We start from the raw sequence: 26182 nt of genomic DNA on the forward strand, positions 1-26182 counted from the left end.
TCTTTCTGTTGAGGATCGTTTTTGCTATTCGGGGTCTTTTATTGTTCCATATGAATTTTTGGATTGCCTCTTCTATTTCCTTGAAGAATGAGGCTGGAATATTGATAGGTATCACATTGAATTTGTAGATAGCCTTGGGAAGTATTGCCATTTTCAGGATGTTGATGCTTCCAATCCAGGAGTATGGGAGTTTTTGCCACTTTCTAAGTTCTGTTTTGATTTCCTTTTTCAGGTTTTTAAAGTTTTCATCATAGATGTCCTTCACTTCTTTGGTTAAGTTAATTCCTAGGTATTTTATTTTTTGTGGGGCTATTACAAATGGAGTTGCTTTCCTGATTTCAGCCATGCTTTTCTCATTGTTGGCATGCAGAAAAGTCATTGATTTTTGAGGGTTAATTTTATACCCTGCTACTTTGCCAAAATTTTGAATCAGCTTGAGTAATTTGGGAGTGGAGTCTGTGGAATTCTTTAAATACAAGATCATGTCATCTGCAAAGAGGGAGAGTTTTACTTCAACTTTTCCTATTTGGATCCCTTTTATGTTTGCATCTTGCCTTATTGCTGTAGCTAGGCATTCTAATACTAAATTGAAGAGAAGTTGAGAGAGTGTACATCTTTGTCTAATTCCTGAGTTAAGAGGAAATGGCTTTAGTTTTTCACCATTAAGTATAATGCTGGCTGTAGGTTTGTCATATACAGCCTTTATTGTATTGAGTAATGTTCCCTGGATTCCTAATTTTTCCAGAACCTTCAACATCAAGGGGTGTTGGATCTTATCAAATGCTTTTTCTGCATCTATTGAGATAACCATGTGGTTCTTATCTTTGCTCTTGTTGATGTGATGAATTATATTAATTGATTTGCATATATTAAACCAGCTTTGCATCCCTGAAATTAATTCTGTTTGATCGTGGTGTATAATTTTTTGGATGAATTGTTGAAGTCGATTGGCAAAATTCTATTGAGAAGTTTTGATTCAATGTTCATCAAAGAAATGGGCCTATAGTTCTTTTTCTTTGATGAATCCCTGCCTAGTTTTGGGATGAGGGTTATGATGGCTTTATGGAATGAGTTCGATAGTGAACTTTCTCTTTCAATTTCATTGAAGAGATGAAGGAATATTGGTGTGAGCTCTGCTTTGAAGGCCTTGTAGAATTCCACTATAAATCCATCTGGTCCAGGGCTTTTCTTAGCTGGGAAGTCTCTTATTGTTGTTTCTATTTCAATGCTTGATATGGGCCTGTTTAGATAGTTTAATTCATCTTGGTTTAGTTTTGGCACCTCGATATTTGCTAGGAAAAGGTCCATTTCTGCCAAGTTCTCAAACTTATTAGCATGAAGGTTTGAGAAATATTCCCTTATAATGTTCTGAATCTTGGTTGTTTCTGTGGTAATGTTCCCATTCTCATCTCTGAGTTTATTTATTTGGGTATGTTCTCTTTTTTTCTGATAAGATTTGCTAAAGGTCTGTCAATTTTGTTAATTTTTTCCAAGAACCAACTCTTTGTTTTGTTGATTCTTTCTATGTTTTTTTTTGGATTCTAATTCGTTTACTTCTGATTTAATTTTAATGATTTCTTTCTGTCAAGGTGGTTTAGGTGTCTCATTAAATTTCTGGTTTCAGATCTCTCCAATTTGTTGATGTATGAACTCAGAGCTATAAACTTGCCTCTGAGTACTGCCTTTGCTGTGTCTCAGAGGAGCTGGTAAGTTGTGTGTTCATCTTTGTTGAATATCATGAACATTTGAATTTCCTTTCTAATCTCTTCCATGACCCACTGGTGATTAAACAGTGTGTTGTTCAGCCTCCATGTGTTACAGGACTTTTTTTGGTGGCTTTTAGTGTTGAGTTCTAATTTTATTCCCTGTGGTCAGAGAGAATGTAAGGTATAACTTCAATGTTTCTGAATTTGGACAAATTTGCTTTGTGACATAAAATGTGGTCTATTTTGGAAAATGTTCCTTGTGCTGCTGAGAAAAATGTGTGTTCAATGCTTCTAGGTGAAATATTCTGTAGATGTCTGTTAAATCTAGTTGATCTATGCAGTTGTTTAGATCTGAGGTTTCTCTGTTGAGTTTTTGCCGAGTTGGTCTATCTAGTGGGAATAGTGGTGTGTTAAATTCCCCAACAATTACTGTCTTTGGATCTATGTGAGATTTGAGGGAAAGAAGTGTTTCTTGGATATATTTGGGTGCTCTGTTGTTTGGTGAATGGATATTTAGAATTGTAATATCCTCCTGAAGGAGAGAACCCTTAATTAGTATGTAGTGACCTTCTTTATCTCTTCTCACTAATTGTAATTTGATGTCCATTTTATCTGATATTAGGATTGCCACTCCTTCCTGTTTATGGGGGCCATTTGCTTAGTAGATTTTATTCCAGCCTTTCACTTTCAGAATATGTTTGTTTTTATGGGCAAGGTGTGACTTTTGAAGGCAGCAGATAGAAGGATCTTGCTTTTTAATCCGACTAGACAGTCTACGTTGCTTAATTGGAGAGTTAAGTTCATTTATGTTGAGAGTTAGGACTGAGAGGTGTTTGCTAGTTCCTGCCATTTTATCCCCCTTTTGGGGGGCTGCAACAGCTTGGTTCATCCTATGGTTCTTGGATTCTCCGTTTGGGTTTGGTTTCTTGGTCTTTATTGTGGTTTTGTTGGTTTTCTGTGTGTAGAACAACTTTAAGTATCTTTTGTAGGGCTGGTCTGGCGGAGATACATTGTTTCAATTTTTCTTTATTATGGAAGGTTTTTATTTGACCTTTGATATGAAGGAGAGTTTAGCTGGGTACAGTATTCTTGGTTGATGGCTGACCTCATCGTTTTTTAATGTGTACTTTTAATTTTTTCTGGGTGGACTGTTTCATTTTTTTCTCACCATTTCTTTCTTATTCTTGCTCTCTTTGGAGTCATTAAATATGCTTCAACATTCTTTGCTAAATCTCCATGACTTATCAGTTAGCTTAATGCTTACGTCTGGGAAAACTTACAGGTTGTCACTCTTCCCACAATTATGAATTACAGGTTTTCTTTTTCTTTTTCTGTATTGTATACTTAAGCCTTTGTTCTTTATTATTATAACCATATACTGTAAATTGCAAGCTGTTTTTTATAGAAAGTATACTTTCTTTTTTTTCTTTTCTTTTCCTCTTTCTGCCTTTCCTCTTTCCTTCCTTCCTTCCTTCCTTCCTTCCTTCCTTCCTTCCTTCCTTCCTTCCTCCCTTCCTCCCTCCCTCCCTCCCTCCCTCCCTTTTATCCTTCTTTGCTTCCTTCCTTCCTTCCCCTTCTCTCTCTCTTTCTTTTTTTCTTTCATTCTTTTCTCTCCTCTGTCTGTCTCTGTCTCTCTGTCTCTGTCTCTGTCTGTCTCTCTCTCTCTCTCAGGTCTTCAGGCTTGAACTCTGGGCCTGGGTGCTGTCCCTGAGCTTTTATGCTCAGGGCTAGCATTCTACCACTTGAGTCACAGGTCCACTTCTAGCTTTTTCAGAGAATTTATTGGAGATAAGAGTGTCAGACTTTCCTACCCAGGCTGGCTTGGAATCATGATCCTTAGTTGTCAGCCTCCTGAGTAGGTAGGATCACAAGGATGAGCTACTGGCATCTAGCATAAGTGCACTTTCAGTAGACTATTTAATTGTGGAAGTCAATGTCAGATATTGGTTGTCCTTAATTCTCTTTCTCTAATAGTATGATTAGTATGATCTTAACTTTGAATACTTACTGTGGTAATATAGTCACTAGTAATTAATGTTGCTGGATCCCTCTGAGGAAACACAAACAAGTAACCTATGTCATACCTGACTATTCATGCACTAAAATTATCGAGTCCTTAAACAAAGCCAGGACACCTTCCAGGGCCTTCCCAAGCTACCAACCTCATTGTTATACTTCACAAATTCCATTCTAGTTTCAGTCTCAGCAATATCCCAATGCCTTAGGCTATGAAAATAAGTCTTCCAGTCCATTATCAAGGCTTCTTTAAAGACAGAAGTAGGTAAATAATTAGACTTACAGTTCTTTTTTTTTGTTGTTGGTCGTGGGGCTTCAACTCTGGTCTTGGGCACTGTCCTTGTGCTCTTCAGCTCAAGGCAAGCGCTCTACCGCTTGAGCCACAGCACCACTTCCGGTTTTCTAGTGGTTTATTGGAGATGAGAGTCTCCTGAACTTTCCTGCCCGGGCTAGCTTTGACCCATGATCCTTAGATCTCAGCCTCCTGAGTAGCTATGATTACAGGCATGAGCCACTGGCGCCCGGCTTAGACTTATATTTCTTTAAACATGATTTAAAAAAATTCATTGATTTTTTTTTTTTTAATGTGTATGGTAGTGAAGGGCTACTCTATTGTCAGTACAACAGAACTAACAATTTTAGACTGGATCTAGGAAGATTTTATAGTATAACCAAAAGAGCATGACTTCTAGAGTCTAGAGTCTTGTGGAAGTGAATTGAAGATGGCCTCTATTATAACCTAGTGGTTATCCTACTTTTAACTCAGTTTTCACATCTTTATGTAAAACAGAAATAATACCACTTTAAAAGCTTTGGGGCAATTAAATATAATTTTTGTGTAAATTTTAGCATGTTGTTTATGCTCACTAAATGTTCACTTATGAGGGCATTGCTGAAGTCCAAGCTGAAGTATTTACTACATTAGTTAAACTGTACATTATAAATTATAACACTATATTATAATAACATCATTTAATAAAAATTATTATTATGTGGGGGGGGGAAATTTCCATAGTTAAAACCAACTAACCACAACCACAGCATTTCAGAATACAGAGAGTTAATTAGAAGATTAGTCCTCCACTCCTGGCATATTTTCACATCCTGAGCCTTCTAAGATTCAATGTTATGAAAGAGGAGAGCTAAGTTGAATATACTTGCACAGTCTCCTCTCTCTGCCCTATCTTCCAGGCAGATTTTATCAGTGACAGAGTTACTCACTAATGATGATGGGCATGGGAGCCATGGCTAATTACTTCCTAGGAGATTTAGATTCAGAGAAGCATAAATCATCCCACCTTAGATTCTGCAGGTCCAGATAAGAAATGGTACCCAGGGCAGCAAACAAGCAGAGAAGGAGCTGGATCTGCTGTGAGTTCATTCCCAGATATAATCCTAAATAATTAAAACTGAGCACTCTAGCTCCCTTGGAGTTTGTATTTATTCCTTAGGGTTGCCAAATCACCTTCTTGGTTACATTCCTGTTTTTATTGCTCATTAGAATGGTATTGCTCCACACTCACTCATACACACAAACATTTGCTGAGGAGATGGAATAAAAATACAACTAATCTTACCAACAAAGAAATTATTTACTTGCAAATATTCTGGAAAAATGAGCATGATTGAATGTGCTCAAGCATTGTCAAAGAAACATGTCTGTAAATTTAATTTTAATTTTTTTTGGTCTGGTTGTGGGCCTGAACTCTGGACCTGGGTGCTGTCCCTCAGCTCTTCAGCTCAAGGCTAGCGCTCTACCACTTGAGCCACAGTGCCACTTCCGGCTTTTTTCTTTTTGCTTATGTGGGCTGAGGAATCGAACCCAGGGCCTCATGCATGCAAGGCAAGCGCTCTACCACTGAGCCACCTTCCCAGCCCCTGTAAATTTAATTTTTAATAAAAACATGTAGCAGGAGTTAGGCAAAAAGAAAACTAAATAATTAAGCCATGAAGTTGGAATTCTGTGCAATGCATGTTCTGTATATTTTGAGTAGGCATGTGGCAATAGGAGTTAGTGGTAGATATCTGATGTCAGTATTGTATTTGTACATTTTTGGTACAATAAATAAGATAGTGAAAGCTTTTAGAGCAAAATATTAGAGAAAAAGATTTATTAGCATTTTTTCAGCAATACATGCTTAACTTCAGCCTAGGCTCTTTAAATGAATTAATAAGTGAATATCCTGGTTTACTTTCTTTTTTTCCCCCCCACCTTTTATGTAAATTTCACAAGTAACATCATTCTGCATGTTTTCCAAAGAAAACATGTTTGCATGTTTGCAAAGAATGTAAACATGCATAACATTATTTCAGTTGACCCAAATAATAGGCCATTAATTGAGTTCAGTGTTATCTTACAGTGGACACCAATAGAAAAAGAAAATATTGTTAGTTAAAATGCTCAAGTGATATAAATTTAAATGATTTTTCATGTGTCATCATGGATCACTTCATAGAGAGATGAAATCTTTAATTGTATCTATTGTGATTTAGTTTGATTTCTAGGACATAAATTAATCTTTTAAACTTATTCTAGAATTTTGTTCAAGGAGTGTTTATATTTTTCAACATATACTGAAGGCCAGATTCTGGGAATAAAAAAATGCTTTCTCACAAGTTATATGAAGCGTATCTCTATAAGGATAGTTGAAAAGACACACAAGATACTCTGGTTCATTACAAAATCCACAAAAAATAGCAAGAGGAAGAAGACACACAAAAACATTATGAACCCGGTAAGCTTTCAGCACAGTTCTCCTGGGTCCAATGTTAGTCACACAGAACTCATCTCTTAATTATGTGCACACAACATATATAGAAGAAATTTAGGTTCAGAAGATCTTGCTTTTCCCTTGACCAATGACAATGATCAGTTTCACACATCCCAGTGGCATGCATGAAGCTGAATTTCTTACACGTTTCATAATCTTGACTTAGACGTGTACTCATGAGAAATATGAAGAAAGATTTCTGAATGGAAAGGGAGAACCAGTAGGAATTGACTCTAATTGAGATGAGGGAGTCATTATAGTTAGAGGTGCCAGCATATAAAACATCCTAGAAGGATACCAAAGCATGACACATTTTGGTAAGTCTGGAAGTGACTGTGTAAAGTAGATAGGTAAAATAGAGAAAGAACGATCATAATAACAGTAATGCAGTGACATTCCTAGATGACAGAACTATAATGCTATACATAAAGTTGAGACAAAGAATGATGAAATAAATCTTGGTCAGAGATGGCTCAGTTTTAGGCATTAAATATTTGGTCTTATAGAACAAATGGGAACTGTCCAAGACATAATGAAAATCACAGACTATCTTAGGATATGGTATTTTGTTACCTCATAAACATTAAGTAATTAGAACACTTAATTTTGAGAGCTCCAACAATTGCTATGAACAGAAAAATATATGTTAGAACAAACTACTCTCTTCATTATCACCAGAGGAAACTCTGTCTTTTCCATTAAGGAAGGCATTTACACATGATCAGGTGAGAGTTCGGCTTCTTATGGCCCTTCTCTATAATTTAGAGTCAATGAGACATTCTTTCTTCCATGCCAGTTTTTCTGTTCAGAGAATTTTAAATGAATATGTGAAGTTAGAATTTATTGAAGCTCAATCCAGAGGTGTGTGTATGAATATGTGTAAGAATTCTGCATTTACTATATTTTACAGATCCAGGAGCAATTGGTACCAGCCTTTTCAATCTAGCTGTGCTTGTATTGGAAACAATTCTTTCATATAAGTAATTCTCCTAAAATATGAAAAAAATACAGTTGTAAATTATTTTTTTCTGAATGATAAATCAGTTGCTTTCAAGTACTGAATAGCAAGGGTCATCAATATTGTATTGTGCATACAATAGTACTGCATCCTGACTAATGGTAAAATGTTTAAAACATAATTACAAACATCAAAAAGCCATTTCCTATGAGCCATAAAATTGTACATGTCATTAAGAGTAGTGGCCTTTCTTACCTTTACAACTTCCATGTCTCTGACAAATTTTTTCCTACAGTTGTTTGTGCTTTTACATTTGAGCAAGATAGTCATAACTACTATTACATTTTAAAATATGTATACAGTCCCCAATGCAAAAATTGTTTGTGTATTTTCATATGTGTAAAAAGTGAAGCCTGGTCTTCTATGCATATAATGCTCTGTCTAACATATTTGACATACTTGTCTCTCCATTCTACCTGAGCTATAAACATAAAAGCCAAGGAATTTATAGTTCAACTATTTTTACATATTTTAAACATATATATATATAGAGAGAGAGAGAGAGAGAGAGAATAGAATGTATTATTATGTATACAGCTTTCATTTTGAATTTTACTTTAAAGCAATCTCTGAAAAATATTGGTTATGGAGCTTAGCAAATCTTTGTTGTCTGTTTGTCGTTTCACAGTTTTATTGAATTTATTGAGTTTATTGAATTTATTGAATTAAAGAGAAAAGTAAAGGCCACTGGGAGAGTAAGCAGTCAGCAGGACCCTGAAATGGTTTGGCTGTTTTGTATTGTCCCTCCTTCACTTTTTGGCAATTTGTCAAATTTGAAGCAAACAAGACTCACTCCTGTGTGGTAGCCATAGGATGGTGACTTGCAGGAGGGCTGGCCTGAGTTATAGAAGGACCAAGACCCTCCCCTGGGTGGTTGTGGTCACAGTTGGGTGTGTGGTGGGGGGGTTGGGGGATGCTTTAAATCAGTGGGCTGATATTTTCGTTCATTTCCTCCCTCTGAGTATTCCCTGAAGGCTCTCAGGACTTGGGGGTGGGGAGGCATCTAGCTCAGTTTTGGCTACTTACTGAGGGCGATGAAGGGGGCCTATGACCGCTGCCAGCGGAGACTCAGGAACCAAGGGCCTTTTAAGAGGTTGTAGTGGTAGTGTCCCTCAGGTCCTTGTAGTTAGTTTTAATATCCATGATTATTTGTAGTTTGCCTAGATCAAATTATGCTTAACAAACAACCCATAGAGATGCTGCTATTTGCTTTCCTACTGCCCCATGATATTTTTGTTTTTTGTTTTTGTTTTTGTTTGGTCATGGACCTGAACTCTGGGCCTGGGTGCTGTCCCTCAGCTCTTCAGCTCCAGGCTAGCACTCAACTACTTGAGCCACAGAGCCACTTCTGACTTTTTCTGCTTAAGTGGTGCTGAGGAATCGAACCCAGGGAGGGCCTCATGCATGAGCCAACTTCCCAGTCCCTATGATGTTTTATGTTTTGGTATGGTCACTCCTTTCCTGAATTTTCTTGATGCTGATGAATATTTTAACCAGAACAGTATATATATATCATGACCAGATTAAGGATAATCTGTTGTTACACAATATTAGTTACATAATACAGTTATATAAATTAGTTAACACAGAATATGCAGAATTACTGTATAACTTAGTTAACGTAGAATATGCAGAATTAATCTTATTTGTATTTGAGAATGGACCAGTACTTCTTAAAATGGTGTACTTATTTTAAAATGCAAAATATCTTGTCTATTCACTTTGATTTGGTAAATCTAGAAGCAGCCTGAAAATCTGTATTTTTAATTTTTCCATGAGAAAGAGAGGTCATTTTCTTTGGATTAAGGGATACAATTAGCAAAAGGAATAAAATGCACAGAAAAAAACATCCCACCTATATTATTAGTCAAAAGTGTCTGCCTTGTTCCCTCCCAGTCTTTACAAGATGCTACTGATAAAGCAGCAAAGTTGAAAAGTGTTACTTTCAATTCAGTCTGTGCCAGAATACCAGCTGTGGCAGTGTTAATAAGCATCAAAATTGTCCAAAGGTGATGATTTAAGGGAACAAAAAGAAAATTGCACTGTCTTCAATAGTACATTGTATTGATATCACTTAAGTAAATAAATCTTTGGGGGATAAAAGCCTTATAATAAAATTACAATGCCAAAATTAGAACTAAACTTTTTCATACAGTAGAGATACTTCTCTTAAATGGTTCTTGGATGTGATTGCATAGGATGACCATCACCACCAAGATTTCCTGAATGGCTGTGATTAAGAGAAGTAAAAATGACAAGTGAAAATGAGAGACCAGTGTGTCCTAGTGACCCTTATCTTCTTCCACAATTTCTCAGTGAGGACCCTTGTCTTTCTTCACTTCCCATGGAGGTAAATGCCTCAGACTTTGCATTAAAAGCATTTACTGAGCCTTTCCTATGAATGAGTACAATTACCCTGTTAGCACAACAGAGCTGCTAGAATGAAGTGATCCAGTCTTCCTGTTGATTTGGGTCATGCTGTAGAATATAAAGCTTTAGCAATACCTATACATTTAAATTAATTATCAGAAGTCCCTATCTTCTATATTGTGATGCTTTGTGTTTAATATCATGTTAAGTATACTTACTAAAGTAAAGCCTTGAAAATTAATTCTTTCTAAAATGTTGATCTTAAACTGTAGTTCTCCTGGTTACTACTACAAACTGTCTTAAAATTAATTCTAACAAATGACTCTATGAAGAAAGCAGCAGAAAGGATTCACTTTCCTGATTGGGGAAGGAAAGGCAGTGATTTCAATATCAGTAATATAGATACAGGATGTTCTGAAAATACTCAGTTTTGAACACTAAAATTAGCAAAATGTTACGATTTATCTATTTTCAATTTTGTAAGCTTCACTAACTATAGAAAATTGGAAAATAACAGTCTACAATAGGCAAAAACTATATTAAACAAAACTATATTAAAAACATGGCTTAACTAACAAAAAGACAATATATGTGCATATACAAATTGACTAAGGTATAGTATACTTAGAGGAGAATTATAATGGTGTAATCTTCTGAACAACCAACATCCAGTATAACAAAATTAGTATCAGAAAGCTGAAGCATGTTTTGTTGGAGATAAATGTTTATAGGAAGAAGGGCAGATAAATAGAGAGAGGAAAAGTAGACAGATACAGTCATTGGATTCAATGTATAGCTGTGAAAATAGGGTCAAATAACTTGAAGATAAAGGTGCAGTTGGGAGAGCTGGGGAGATGATCATAGGGGTGACATTGTACAAGAGGCATTGTACTTACAAAATGACATGTTGAATTAAAATCTCTTTGTATGACTGAAAATAATAAAGAATATATGTGCTATACAAACTTGCATACACATATAGTGTGTGTGTATATATATAAGAATTCTTCACAACCATCCCAGGGGATTGCGTGAAGGCAGGCTGGCACAGGAGAAAGATTATTATAAGGTTTATTAGAGGGTCCATACTCCCAATGGAGCAATATGGCATCTACTCTCATTCAGGTGGAACGTAGCCCTGGGACAAGTGGCATGTGCAGGTAGGTATGGACGGAGAGAAAGAGTGGCTAGCTGTATACTCTAGGGCAGAGAGGTACTCAGGTCTGGGTGGAGCTCAAGACCAGAGGTGGTGATAATGCTAACAATATATACCTAATACAACCCTCCAACTCCTGAAGTGCATTTCACATGTATAACTAGGCCCTAATTGAGTAAATTAAATGTTGACCCAGAAATTATAAAGGACATCTAGACAGGCATCTGCAGAATAGAATAAAAAGACAAAAAACATTGATGCGTTATCTCTTTTTGAGAGTGATATTTTTTCTAAAATACTTGAAAATAACAGAAGAAAATGTGTTGTAAAGTCAATAATAACTGTGAAGTTGGGTTTTTTTTTATATTGGTAGCTATTATAAAAATGAAACAATATCTCACAGGGTATATGAAATTTAATCAACTATCAACCTCTTCTGTCAGTGAAAATCATCTATTAATCTAGTTGCAAATCAAAATCTCATACATGAAATCACATTAATTTTATTTTACCTGATCAGCAGAGCATCTTTATAGAATTACATGCTTTTGATTACAAATGTTTCTTTATAATTCATCTTGCTACTTTTTTTCTAATTTATTTTCTCTTCTTAAATTCTGTGACTCATTTTTAGACTCTTTAAATGCAGTTTTGGAAGAGAAATATTCTTAATCAATTCATTTTTTTTTAAAGAAAGACTTTGGACTCCTGGGAACTTGAGCTAAGTCATCAAGAAAATCTCCTTTGTCTTCAGCCTCTCTTCTGAACTTTGTTTCTGTTTTTCCCTCAAAGGAAAACAACTTCTCCCAAGAGGGTACTAAATCTCATTACTTCTCAAGTAGTAGGTGTGTCTTCTTAAACCTTTCTGTAGTACCAGACATGACACATAATGTGACCTGTGAATTGACTGTCCTTCCTTTGTTCCTCATAGAGTCCCCAAAGTTTGAATCTTCTGTCATCAAACCCTTTCCCTTTTCTTCTTCTTCTTGAAGTCTTACTTAGTCATTCTTTCTCAAGTAACTCAGTACTACAAAGCACCTTATAACATCCAGAATATAATATTTAATATTCTAATAAGATCACCTACACTTGTGCCATAGATTTATTGATTTTCCTGTCAACAGATACTGCCAAGCCCCATAACACAACATTCATGTCGTTTTTCATATACATACATACATACATACATATGTATATGAAAACTATAACCAAGAGGTTTAACATTTTGCCACAACATTAATGAATAAATATGCCTACCTGTTGATCTAGAGAAATAAAAATCAGTGGCATTGAAATTACTTTTTCCCTTGAATTCTGTGCCTTGTGCATCATAAACTAGACCATTTAACAACCAGACCATTTAAGTTTAAGGTTTTAGCTAAAGAGAAGTTTCTGAACCCCTGTACCTTTGTGATTACATCTAACCTCTTTTGTAACACGTGGTTGATCACTTAAATGATTTTTTTTTTCAAGTCCTGGGGCTTGAATTCAGATATAGGCATTGTCCTTGAGCTTTTATGTTCAAGACTAGTGCTTTACCACCTTGAACCACAGCTCCATTTCAGGATTTTTTAGGTGGCTGCCTGGAGATCAGAGTTTCACAAACTTTACTGCCTTTCTGGCTTTGAACTAAGATCCCATCTCAGCCTCCTGAGTAGGTAATATTACAGGTGTGAGTTACCATGGCCTGGTCCTGCATGACCTATTTTAATGACCTGTTTTAATGGATCAAGTTGCAAATTTTAATCAGTAATATCTGAAACATAAACCTTGTTTATACACTCTTTAATTTTTTTAAAAAAAGACTTAGCTCATGTCATGAGTACATTTGCTGATAAAATCTTAAAGGGCCTTTTAAATCTTAGATTCTTATTAAATTGTTAGAGTTACAATGGGGCCAATGTTTTTTTTTATGGAAAATTTCCTTTTCTTTCTTACTTTCATTTATATAATTTCAAATTGGCCCCTAAAAACAAAAAGTAATTGCAGGTATTTTATAAAATCTATCTGAATTATGTAGAATGGCACAATTTAATTAAGGAGATTCTGGCTTTTATCTATTTGATAGAATATTGGTATATATTTGATATGTCTATTAAATAGTAATTTACTAAATATTAATCATTCTATTACTATACCAAGTTATGTTGCTTATCTCGAGTAATCCTTATGATTAAGATATTACTGCTGATTCTTATGACTAAGATAATACTGATATTTTTACAGAGTAATAGACTTAAAGATATAAAGAAGATTCAATAAAACAACTTAGTGGAATCAGAGACAATATTTAGATTTTTTTCCATTTAGGAAATACTATTTTTTAATTATTGAAGAACAGTATTTGTAATTATGTTTGTAGGGTAGTAGGATAATTTCGCACAGACACACACACACACACACACACACAATGATGATTCAAGTCTCACTTTCTCATGATTCCTCAGATTCCTTTTATGCTCTCTGTCACCATGCAGAATAAAGTTTGGCTTTGTTCATTAAAGACTCAATCTTTGAATACAGTAATAGATACCAAAAGTACAGTCCACTGACTTCAGTGCACCATTTTTACATCATAAATTGATAAATTTCCTAATAAAACTCTGAATATTCAACCTAAGAGGGAAAATACCCCATAACCTGAACTTCTCTCCAGAAGTATTTGTGCTTTCTATTCAGAGATTAACATGACTCCTAAAAAACAAAAAACAAAAACAAAACATTGCTTTCTCTCCACTATCTCCCTTTTACCTGGGCTTTTGTCCAACAATACATCCACTTTGCATTCTCTCCTGGCAGGATGTCTAGAGTTCTAGTAACTGAAGCGCCTCTGGCACCAATTAGAGGCCATCAAGACTTAAAGAAGTTCTTTCAAACTATCAGCTGTGTGTGAAATGCTGTCTGCTTGTAGACAAACAACTAATCATGATTCTTAAAAATGAAGTAACTTTCACAGTTGCTAGCAAAATTCCATTTTGGTCTTTTGTTTATTTGAGCTTTGTGGTACCACACTATTGCATTTGTACAATTGTTTCAAAAAGAATGTTCAGAAAGTCAAGTTGGATCAAGTTGTAGAACACCAGCGCCCAATTGAAAAGCTAAGGACAGCTTTCATGCCCTGAGTTCAAACCTCAGTACTGGCACATACACACACACATACACATGTTTGCATGCACACACACATAATAAATAAATGGAAGTGCATGGATCATTAATTATTATAATATGTAAAAGTATTAGTGTATGGCTCATAATTCATTTACTAAGTAGAACTGCACGAAGTTATGATTCACTTCAAAATCCAGTTCAGTGAAAATGTTATGAAATATTTGATATATAATCAAATATGTTATTTTAAATAGTAATGTACACTTTGGGGGAAATGTAATATACTGAAATTTAGTTTTATATGTATAAAAGCTCTTACATAATTTGGAATGAGCACTAATCAGGTTATTAGATTTTTAGAAATGCTGCAATAAAGACATAAAGGTCTGTGTTAATGCCAGGATTAGAACTTTCAAAAGGCAGCTGAAAAATCCTCATAGGAGCTGCTCTAGAATATGCTAGCATTCACTTCTTTTAAAGGCCAAGGAAAATCAAATAAAGTCAACATATACCAGGGTTCAAACAAAACCAATTAAACATTGCAGGGAAGGCTAAGTAGTACTAATTAGTGATAATTGCCTTCTAGTATTAAAAAAAATCCTAAATAAGAATATCTTAAAAAGGAAGGAGCATAGACATAAAATGTTAAATAAAATTAGTGAGTTGAGTTTAGTCAGAATGACCTGATTGTAACAGGAACATGAAATAAGAGAATGAGAGGAGGACAGTTGCTCACTGTTACCGAGGGAGAGGAGGAAATATATCATTAATTGCTGAAGGGAAACTGCATATCCACTCGTGTGTGTGTCTGGGTGCAAGGCAGACTCATTAAATGAGATGGACCCAACTCATTATGTAAAAACAAAGCCACTCTTCCCTCCTGCTCCACTGTGAGAATCACCCAGAAGCTGTCACATGTGGATTCTTTTTATTTCTCTCTTAGTATGATTATACCCAAATACTTATCCACAAGGGTTTTGTTTTAAACAAGTCTATTTATGCATGTGATGTATTGTGATCTGGGTCACCCCCTACCCCATTCTCCCTCACCCTTCCATCTCTCATCCCCCTCTATTTCTTCCAGTTTCCTGGTTCCTTTTTTTATAGTTGTAGATTGTATTCATCCTCTCTTTCATTTCTACTTGCCTCCTTCCACTTAGCCCTAACTCCTTCCATCATGACATTTCCGCTTCCTGATATTCATTTTATTAAACTGTCAAGTGTTCAAAGGGGCTGCACTGTGAAATCCCATACCTGCACATACCATATGTCAGTCAGTGTGATCATGCATGTCTACAAAATTATCATGAATTCCTATATGTTTATATTTGAGATCTAAATTCTATATGTGTAGAAAATATATACCCTTTGTCTCTCTGAGGCTTGCTCGCTTCACTCAATATGCATTTTCCATATCTACCAATTTTCTTGAATGTGACATAGACTTCTTGATTGGTGATTAAAATTTCATCATTATACATGTACATATGAAAAAATATGTATATGTATATATACATATATATATGTATACATGTGTATATATATATATATATATATATATACACACACACACCCCACATGTTTTTGATCCATTCATTTGTTGTAGGGCAAGTACACCAGGCAAGAGACAGACAGATACTGGTAGAAATCAGTGTTTTGGGGTTTTAGGCTTCTGTTTTCTCTTTGCCTCTTGGAGTATCAGTTACAGCTTTCTAGCAGATTTATTTATTCCTTTAAACTAATTACATTAACTCATTCTAAATTCTAAAACCAAATAAAAATATACCTTACTACATCATTGGAAGCATCTCTCTTTGGAAACAATCATTTACTGAATACCTGCAATCTGTCAGCAGGGACTCTACTCATGCCAATTTACTCATAGTGCACATGTAAGTACAGGGATATCTGCCTGCATTTTACAGAAGTATAAGCTGCTGCTCAGACAGGTTAAAATTCCTGGAACCCGGAAAGAAACAGAGCCAGAATTAAATTCTTCAGCTTTGTAGTATGGCATTCTCAGGCCTATTTTATAATTCTATAAGACCACATACATGGAGATCTTTGATTCTGTGTTTATCACTGTATCTGAGAACCGGAATGTTGGCTGGCACATGGAAGGTTTTCAATAAACAATTGTTAAATAACAGAAGGTTTACTCCTGTGCACCGTGAGCTCTCACTGGTGCTTTGGTGCTGGGAGAAGAACACCACTGGAGGTAAATAGAAGGATATATTCAAAATCACTTCCATTAAGCTGTGCCAATCTGTTCTGCCCCTTAGGGGGTTAAATTGTTTTTTTATGTGTTCTGCCTATCCTTGTTTGAATTTATACCTCTAGATACGAGAGGTAAGAAATCTAGATGATAAGGTCAGTGTAGATTCCTTTAAATGGCACAGCACACTAATAACAGTTACCCATAAAGCAATGTTTTACAGAACTTAATGGACCATATTAATCTGTTGATTGAATATCTGCTGAAAGAAATCAGTCCAATTGCATTTCAGATAAGTCCTTAGGCCACACTCATTTGTTATTAAAAGTAACTCTACATAGTCTATCTAGAACTGCAGTGTATATTCCATCCCACCCCTCTGTAAAGAAATTAGGACTAGTGTTTGAGTAGTAAAGTCTCTTCATAGAAGAAGCATTTTTCTTCTGTAATATTCTATTGTAAAGGAGTGCTACTTATAGCTTGGGATGAGATCTTTTCCAAAATAGCTTAAGATTGCAAAACAAACAATGATCATTTGCACCCAGAAACTGCTGCTGTAGCAGCTATTGTACATTTGGAAGTGTTCTTATTACAGTCTGTTTGGATTGTTCTCAAATAATGGGGCTCTGTGTGCTATGCAGTGAGACTATGAGAAAATCAAGCAGCATTAGGGTATCAGGGATTTGGGTCTATTTTATTGGCTTCTGTGTCCTCAGTGTCTGGAATATTGACAAACATAGATAATGCATTCTCAATAATCTTGAATTATGATAAAAATATTAATGATGATACTAACAACAATACACAACTTTAGAAAGGAAATACTAACAATGCCATCCCCTGAAAGAGAATAGACACTGGCACATTTGAAGAATGTTATCTCTAAAATGGAGAACTAGGGATACAGTTAGGAGAATGGAAAAGGTACTTGAAATATTGTTTCCCTCCAAATAAATGGATTTGGAGTTCCGGAAGACAGTCAGATTTGGGAGGTGATTTTGTGGAAGTTCTAATATAAAGTAGAGCAGTAAGTAACATGCTGTGCTGTCAGTATAAGCAGATTGCTACTGATCTATAAACATAAATGCTCAGGATGCTTAGGGTTTAAAAAAAATTGCTATTAACAAGAGCCTGACTAAGCTACCTAATGTCATATGAGATTTCTTTTTTTGGCTGCACTTTGATGAAACTATGTGTGATACAAAAGTCTGGCTTACCAAAGAAACATAGGTCCATGCCCTTATTTGCAATAACTAGTACATGTGTAGGATAAGCAGAAAAAATCAAAAGCTATGTACATATGACCATATAAGATGCCGTTAAGCTAAATGAACCCTAAAATAGGGACACAAATATCTTTTTTCTTTCTTGCTATTGTTTCTAACATATTTATAATGTACCATGTGATTTTTGTGTTTCTTTGTATGTTTCTCCCCCATGGCATAACCCCCATTTCCACTGTATTTGATGTTTGTGCCCTGCATCTTGTATATACACTTCTCTAATTTGGGGAGGGGAAGGGAAAAACAAAATGCTTAAATAGTGATACAGGTTGACCCATTGTAACAATGAGATGTACAAGGCACTATGTTGCAAAGGAACTTTACAACTTTGGTGGGGGGAAGGGGGAAGGCAGGCGGGGGTAGGGGAGTGGTTGTGGAGGTGGGAGGGAAGGGATGTATCTCTGGCTTATTGTCAATATCTTAGTGAAAATGAAGAATGAGATATGCATACTCAACATTGTTTTATAACTAATACAGTATTCAAAAATTAAATTAAAATTGGGGAAATTAATTAACTAATCAATTAATTTTAAAAGTTAAACAGTCAGTCACAATATGGAAATACATTGCCTTTTATTGGTAGTTCTATGCCAACTTAAATTTAAGTTAAAATTTATGCTAAGCTGTCTGGAAACGGTAAATATTTTTAGTGTATAGTAACTTGTCACAAATAGGACTTAAATAAATACAATGGATAGGAATTTAGCAAAAATGATATTTAAGAATCTCTGAAAAATACCAGAATAAATGTTCTGAAATATGTCCACAATAGACATATCAAACTATATTAATATCCTAAAATCCTCACTAGTCTCATGGTACATATAAATTTGATTAAATGTCAGAGAATTGTGAATAAGCTAAACTTAATTCAGAAATGTACTGAATTTAAAAAAGGGGATTACAGGAGATTAATACAGTTTTGTGGTGAAATACAACAAAAACACTTTTGAATGTGTTTGTTTTTAAGGAGCCAAGCTTCCTGAAAAGCCAAAAGCTAAATTTAATGTATTTTTCTTGCCTACTTTATAGTACATTGTTAGTGGGTTTTGTTGGTGTTGTATGACTATTTTATCATTTTGTTTGATTTCTAAACATGAGTCAATGGGATATACTCTCCATAGAACACACTGAGTGAGTTTTCTCCTTTAATTTTTACAACATAGAACTCATCCTCATTTTGTGAATGAGAAAACTAAGGATAAGGAAGGTTCGGTAAATTGTGAAATTAGAATTTGGAAGTTAGGCTTTATCTGGCTGAGAAGCAAAGCAAATATTCCAACTCCATTTTATTTTAACTATCTTCTTAAGAAGAAAGCATATATAACATAAATTTTCATTAGCAAATGAATGGGGCCTACACAAGTAATATGATTCCAAATTAATAACCATATGTTCAGTGTACCATATTACATTGCTTTCTGTTCAATTTATGGTTCTAAAAAGAAAGAATCTATGTCTGTGAGTCAGGAGAGCTAATAATTCAGCCCTAGCTCTTCTCATGAGCTTTGTGACCTCAGGTCGTCCCTTTACCTCCATGATCCTCCGTGTCTCTTCTAGAAAATAAGGAGAGGTAAATGAAAATATCCCAGTAGCCCATGGAGTTTTGACAATCATGTGATTATCTACTGGAAAAAAATGGCTCCAAAGCCATGCTTTTGGTTTTCTATGCAAGGTGATGCTCATTTATTTTGATAAACTTCTATTCAAAATAGTGTAGGTGAATAACTTATCTTTCATTTCACCTGTCTCATTCCTCAGATGTAAAGGGTGTTTGAGAAAGAATGCCCAGAAAAAGGACAAAAAGCTGCTGAATCTTTCTATGATTGTGGGGTACAAATTCAGTTTTAAACCACAACTTTCATTTGTAGCTATTGCATTTGTATTCTTCATTTGAAGAGCAAGAGACTCTGAATTTATGTAAAATAAAAAGATAATTTAATAGAAACTCTTTCTAGTAAAATAAAAAAATCTATCATGAAAGCAAAAATAAAATGGACACTTTTAAAATGTAAACTTTTTACTACTGAGTGTGATATATTTAATTCGCTATCAAAACTTCCTGGTCCTCCTTTTAAAACAATAACCATTGGAGTATTCAATAAGTTTAAATTATAACCTTGCTGTCTTGAGGATTTACTTTTTCAGGATTATAGTTTTGGCAATTAGGTAATAGTTTAAAATCCAATTGATTCTGACCCTTTCAGAGCAATTGACTGTTATGAGGGAACTTTGTAATATGATTTTCTTGTGTTGCTTGGCACTGTGACATGGTAATTCAGCCAAATAAGGACTATAAAATTAAATTGCCTTCCTCCTGTATGGCTTATCTACTGTGTGCAGTTGAAGAGCTAAAAGGTTTAAAGGTATAAATTTACCTCTGAAGATTTGCCTCATTACATCTGTACCCTTGGTTATAAAAATAAATATCCATTTATTTATTTTTCCTATCACTAGAATATTAGTTAATAAGCTTGCCACCAGCATTCATTATTTAATATTAGTGTTAAAGTTATTTCTGCTATAAAAAGTAGGAATTTTGTTTCCATTATACTTCAAATAATTGTGTAGAGAACCTATGATACAGATAAATGTGGCATTTTTGAATGTGATGTAAATGAAATCTGTATTTCATATTTTTTTGCTACAAATTGGATCCTATCTATGTTAAATAGTGTCAAGTTTTCTAATAGGAGACAGTGGCTCTTCAGTCAGTGTTACTGTTTCTAACGTAACTCTACACTCTCACAAAGTGGTTGTAAAGCCTTGGAAGGGAAGCAGAGCAGCCAATTTGGATCTATGTGATGTCCAACACTGCTCTCTACTGGCAAAGGAAGACACAGCACAAACTAGTCAGCCGTTCAGAGGGGTAAAAATATGAAGCAATACTGGAAATGAGGAGAGGAATGGGGGAAGAATGAAGTCAAAATATTCAATGTGTGTCTTATGAAACCAGGAAAATTCTGGGGATAAGTGAATATGGGAGGGATAGGTGATGACAAATGAAAGGGGTTATATTGATCAAGGTACATTGTATACCCATTTGTATAAAAATATACTTTAAAAATAAAGTAGAGCCTGGAGCTGGTGGCTCACGCCTGTAATCCTAGCTACTCAGGAGGCTGAGATCTGAGGATCACGGTTCAAAGCCAGCCTGAGCAGGAAACTCCATGAGACTCTTATCTCCAATAAACCACTAGAAAACCGGAAGTGGTGCTGTGGCTCAAGCGGTAGAGCGCTCGCCTTGAGCTGAAGAGCTGAAGGAAAGTGCCCAAGCCCAGAGTTCAAGCCCCACGACCGACCAAAACAACAACAAAAAAATGAAGGTAGAATTTTTAAGCTTCCATATATTTTTGTAAAATGCTTGTGTTTTACATTACGACCTGTAAAGGTTAAGTGGAGCAATAATTATGCACATCAATTATGGACATTAGTTTAAAGGAAATACCTTTGTTGATTCAGTTAACTAAATAATAGTTGTGAGAACTTGAGAAAATATTCATCAAATAATAGCATATCACATTACCATTTTAATTTGAGGGTTCAATAAGGCAAACATTTTGTATAAAATACCAAGCTTAATGACATTTTTATACCTTTATTTCAACAGACTATGACCTATAAAATGTCAGTTTTGTAGACAATAAGTATTCCAATATACTGAGCTTGGGTTCCATTACTTACTTTGAATTTGAAATTAGGTCAGTAATATTAGATAGTTGTTCTGTTATCAAAGTCTTTTTCTTGTTTTTTTTGGTGGGGGGGAGGGTTCTAGTTGTGGGGCCTGAACTCTAGGCCTGGGTGCTGTTCCTCAGCTCTTCAGCTCAAGGTTAGTGCTCTACCACTTGAGCCACAGCACCACTTCTGGCTTTTTTCTTATGTGGTGCTGGGGAATTGAACCCAGGGCCTCAGGCATGCAAGGCAAGGGCTCTACCACTGAGCCACCTTCCCAGTCTCTCTTTTTAGGTTTTGAAAAAGACATTGAAAGCCGGACACTGGTGACTCGTGCCTGTAATTCTAGCTACTCAGGTGACTGAGATCTGAAGACTAAGACCCTTATCTCCAATTAATTACCAAAAAGCTGGAAATGGAGCTGTGGCTCAAGTGGTCAAGTGCTAGCCTTGAGTAAAAAAACTCAGAGCACTCATGACCTGAGTTTAAGCCCCAAGACAAGTGCATGCAGGTGTACCATGCAGGGGCACATACACACACACACACATATACATACCACACACACACACACACACACACACACACACACACATATGACATTGTAGTTTGGAAAATTTTAGGAAAATACATTCAGTGTTGTGCTACTTTTCAATATAAGATTAAGAGTATACAATTCATATGACTGATACATAATTAAAGTCTCAGATATAAAGGAGAAGTGGGTAGGAGAGAATCACAGTCCCAGGATACTTCAGGCAATAAATATAACTAAAAGCCAAAAGAGCTGGCTTAAGTAGTAGAGCACATGGCTAACAAGCACAAGCCCTAAGTCCAAACTCTAGTACAGACAAGAATACATGAAACATTTTATGGTCAGTAACTGCTAACAGCTTGCTTTTCATGGTCTAATATTCTAAATGTTCCATCCATATTTAATGTCTTTTTCATCTCTCCATGGTGTTTGGTAGTCATATTCAATATTGTAACCTCTACCTTATGTATAGGCACGCATAATCCTGTTCAATAAATACAGAGCACCAGCAGGTGAATATATTTTGTTTCTTTTCATAAGATATCCATTTGCCTAACACTGATAATTCCATTGGCTATGCCATTTTTGCATTCCCAGTAGCGTCATCTTTTAATTGTATTAGCTTAAATTAGTCATATTTATAACTTACCTTCCTAATTCCTCATCATTTCCCCCTACATGAGTCCTTTCCATCTGTCTCAGAAACATGGCAGCTCCCTGGGGACCCATGCTTGACACTTCTCTTGATCTCTGAGCCTTCGATTAAAACCACTGAGTGAAAGGTCTCCCTCATCCTCGTAGTCTACCTAGCATTCTTCTTTCCCAGCTCCAGGTTTTGTAGACATGGTTGCTGGATTTGTATCTTTACTCGGCACATCAGAAGTATTTTAACCTCAATATATGTTGGTACCTGTTTAATTTCTTTCTTTGAAGCCTTTATTACCATGTTACTTTAGTACACAAGGCTTTCTTCATGCCTCTGTCTTAACTATTACCCGCACTCTCCCCAATCAGTGTTATTTTGGAGGTTTACTTTTACTCATGCCATCTAAGATAAAATGTTTCTGTCATCTATAGTCATAAACATGTACAGATATAAATGCAAGAACTCAAAAGCATATACATGTATATTCAGATGTCTAAATACCGTGAGAACAGGAAAATTTCCCCTAGTACTGAGTAAATAAATGCCTGAGTGGTAGGAAATATCCACATTATTTACGGAATAAAAGATAATATGCAAAATTAATGTGTCAATAATGCCTTTTTTTGGAGATTTGATTTAACTTTGTATCAAAGTAACCCATGTCAATGTTAAATATTTTCCTTGGCCTTATATGAAATGTGAATTCATCAGTTCATTTTCCAAGTATCAACAAAGCAAATATTTTTTTTCCTTTGTTGTGTTTGTTTTTCTGGATAACCTGCTATGTGCTGCTGTACTTCGATCAGTTATATTTGCAGTCGCTACATCTCCCTACCTTCTATCTCTTCTTCCCTACATCTTGTGTATCCCTGTTTTATTCCTTCCCTTTTAAAAAAACAAAAACAAAAAACAAAGTTATGAGATGTGTTGCAGAGGGAGAGAGCTCTTTTTAGGCTGTGTACCTACAGTATGACTTCGTTTTCATCATAGAGTTGAAACATCTGAAAATAACATGTTATCTGTATTTGGTAATTTTCTTTCAGTAAAAAATGTGAAATTTAGGCTGAAAAAGTGGCTCAGTGGTAGAGTGCTTGCCTCACATGCATGAAACCCTGGGTTCGATTCCTTAGCACCACATAAACAGAAAAAACTGGGAGTGGTGCTGTGGCTCAAGTAGTAGAGTGCTAGCCTTGAGCTGAAGAGCTGAGGGACAGCACCCAGGCCCAGAGTTCAAGCCTCACAACTGACCAAGAAAAAAAAAAGTGAAATTTGATGTTAGGAAAACTTCTCATCACAAAGTATTTATTGTTGTTGTTGATTTTCTCCCTCTCTGGGATTTTTTTTTACTTATTACTACACCAGGGCTAGTGAATTTTTTTTTCTGCTGTGGGTCATTTGATATTTATATTATCATTCAAGGTCCATACAAAATTATCAATATAGGCAAATAGCCCATGGGCATCCAACAAGAAGCATATATTTCTGCCCAGACATGTATCAAATGATTTTTATAGTATGATGTGACTTGATAGTGCAGAGTAGTGAGAAGGCTCCGCATCTGTGCTCTGCAGTATGATGATGAAGATCCTACTTGTGTTTGTATGATAATGAGTAAAAGCATGCAAACAGAGCCCTTGGGTTTGGAACTCTGTTTCTGAAAAAGTGGTAAGTTTTCTCCATCAGGATTTCCTGTTCTCTATTTCTAAAAATCTATGTGGTTTCAAGAATTCCTAAAACTGGTTCTCACCACTGAGTATGCATGTGAATAGCCTGGAGGAAATAACTAAAATTGCTAGGTCCAAGTTCCAAAAGTTCTGATTCATTATATATACATATGTGTGTGTATGCATGTATGTATATATACAAGAATCCACCCATGTATATGTATATACATATACATACGTATATGTGTATATATTTGTGTGTGTGTGTGTGTGTGTGTGTGTGTGTGTATGGATAGACAGACAGACAGTTAATACTGATACAAGTTCAGGTGTCAAGTTTTGAAAAAGATTGCTCTAGACCAATTCTCTAATTGTTCTATGTTGTATCTTTTTATTTATATAAATTGTCTTTAAGTACTTTTACAAAAGGGTTTCAATTCAACATGTTAATTTATTAGTATAATTTATCTTTTTCAATATGACCCATGCCTCCTCATTATTTTAGGAGGGTAAAATATTGGGGATTGGGCAAACACTCTACCACTTGAACCGTGGCTCCAGCCCCTTTCGGTATGGGTTATATTCAAGGTAGGATCTCTCTCATGTGTGCAGACCAGTCTGAGCTACCACCATTTGTTGGCACAAAGTCTTGACTCAAACTTGTTTTTGCCTAGCCTGGCCTCAAATCATGATCCTGAGATCTCTGCATCCCATTTACCTAGGATTACTGACTGAAGTCATGATTGAGTTCTAGATTGCCTGGCTTTTTCATGTGAGAAGCTTTTCTCAAATGTACATACATCTTCACTGTGTTTTGATACTTAAGACTAAAGACATTCAAAAACAAACTGTTAATTCTTTGTCAACTGAAGACTGATCAGGTGATCATATTTCACATGGTAGTACTTAGTTAACATATGTTAAAGTGTTTTTTTCTTGTCTCCTACCTGGAGACAATGCTAGGATCCCATAAGTAGCAAATGGATATTTGCTTAGTGTCTTTGATTCTGGTAGGTGCCTTACTTTTGTTGTTAGCCATTCCTAGTATTTTGTAGCCTATAATTCTACTGGTCAAGGTGAGTTAACAGTTCTTTTGTCAGAACAGAGTGGATGAATTTCTTGGCCATAGCACTTATTTCTATTCTTTCTTTTTGTTATTGAGACACAGGTAGAAGGATGCCAGTCAGTCTTGTATTTAACCGGTAGGATTTATCAAAATTGATATGACAGGCTATCTCAGTTTGGCTTTGTGTACTAGATAATATGTTTCTAGAATGTAAGCTTTTAAGAATTTAAATAGTGTCATAAGTTAGTTTTTTTTCCAGATTTTTGTGTGTGTGTGAGAGAGAGAGAGAGAGAGAGAGAGAAATTTCTTTTTCTTTGTTCTTTGTTTTTTGACGGTCTGACTGTATTGCCCAGGATGACCTCGAACTTGCAATCCTGTCTCATCCTTCCAAGAGCAGCAGACTAAAAAAGAAGTTGGGATTAAGTAGCAAAGTCCATATTAAGATGTCTTTTAGTTTAATTCTCCCCATCCCTCAAGGGTTCTCCTGATGTTTTATCATGCAGCTGGTTTAATTAAAGCCAGTGTGAAGGAAACGTTAAAAGGTCCCTGGAGCACTGCTAGAGGTGGATTCATTCAGAATATTCTAGGAATTTTTCCATAATTGTCCCACATAGGCCTATTTGCATAGAATACTTATGACTCCTGACATTTCTGCAGAGCTTGAACATTCTTCCCAAAATATTGCCAGTTACTCTTAGGCACTACCTTCTTCCTTTGCCTCTGACTGTTTCTGCTCGTATGAATCCATCCAGTATTGGTGAATTTCTGTGCTTTGAAAAATTCAGAGAAGTTGAAGAGTTTACCCTATGGATTTACTCCAAACTAAAAAATGCCTATTGTGCTCAGCACTTTCTGTTATTTGAACCTTTTGACCTTGCTGGATGATTCAAAGCAGTCATTTTAAGACCTGGTGTCACAATAAAATTATCTCAAGAGTTTTTAAAGTACACAGATGTTCT

At 35.5% G+C, this 26182-nt stretch overlaps 1 protein-coding gene across 2 annotated transcripts in view; it reads left to right on the forward strand.

Annotated features, from left to right (window-relative positions):
• The window catches only part of Gulp1 (GULP, engulfment adaptor PTB domain containing 1), a 240301-nt gene that overhangs the window by 171107 nt on the left and 43012 nt on the right, over positions 1-26182 (forward strand). The gene's annotated exons all lie outside the window — the stretch shown is intronic.

This window comes from Dipodomys ordii, unplaced genomic scaffold (genome assembly GCF_000151885.1).
Source record: "Dipodomys ordii isolate 6190 unplaced genomic scaffold, Dord_2.0 Scaffold5, whole genome shotgun sequence".
Lineage (NCBI taxonomy): Eukaryota > Metazoa > Chordata > Mammalia > Rodentia > Heteromyidae > Dipodomys > Dipodomys ordii.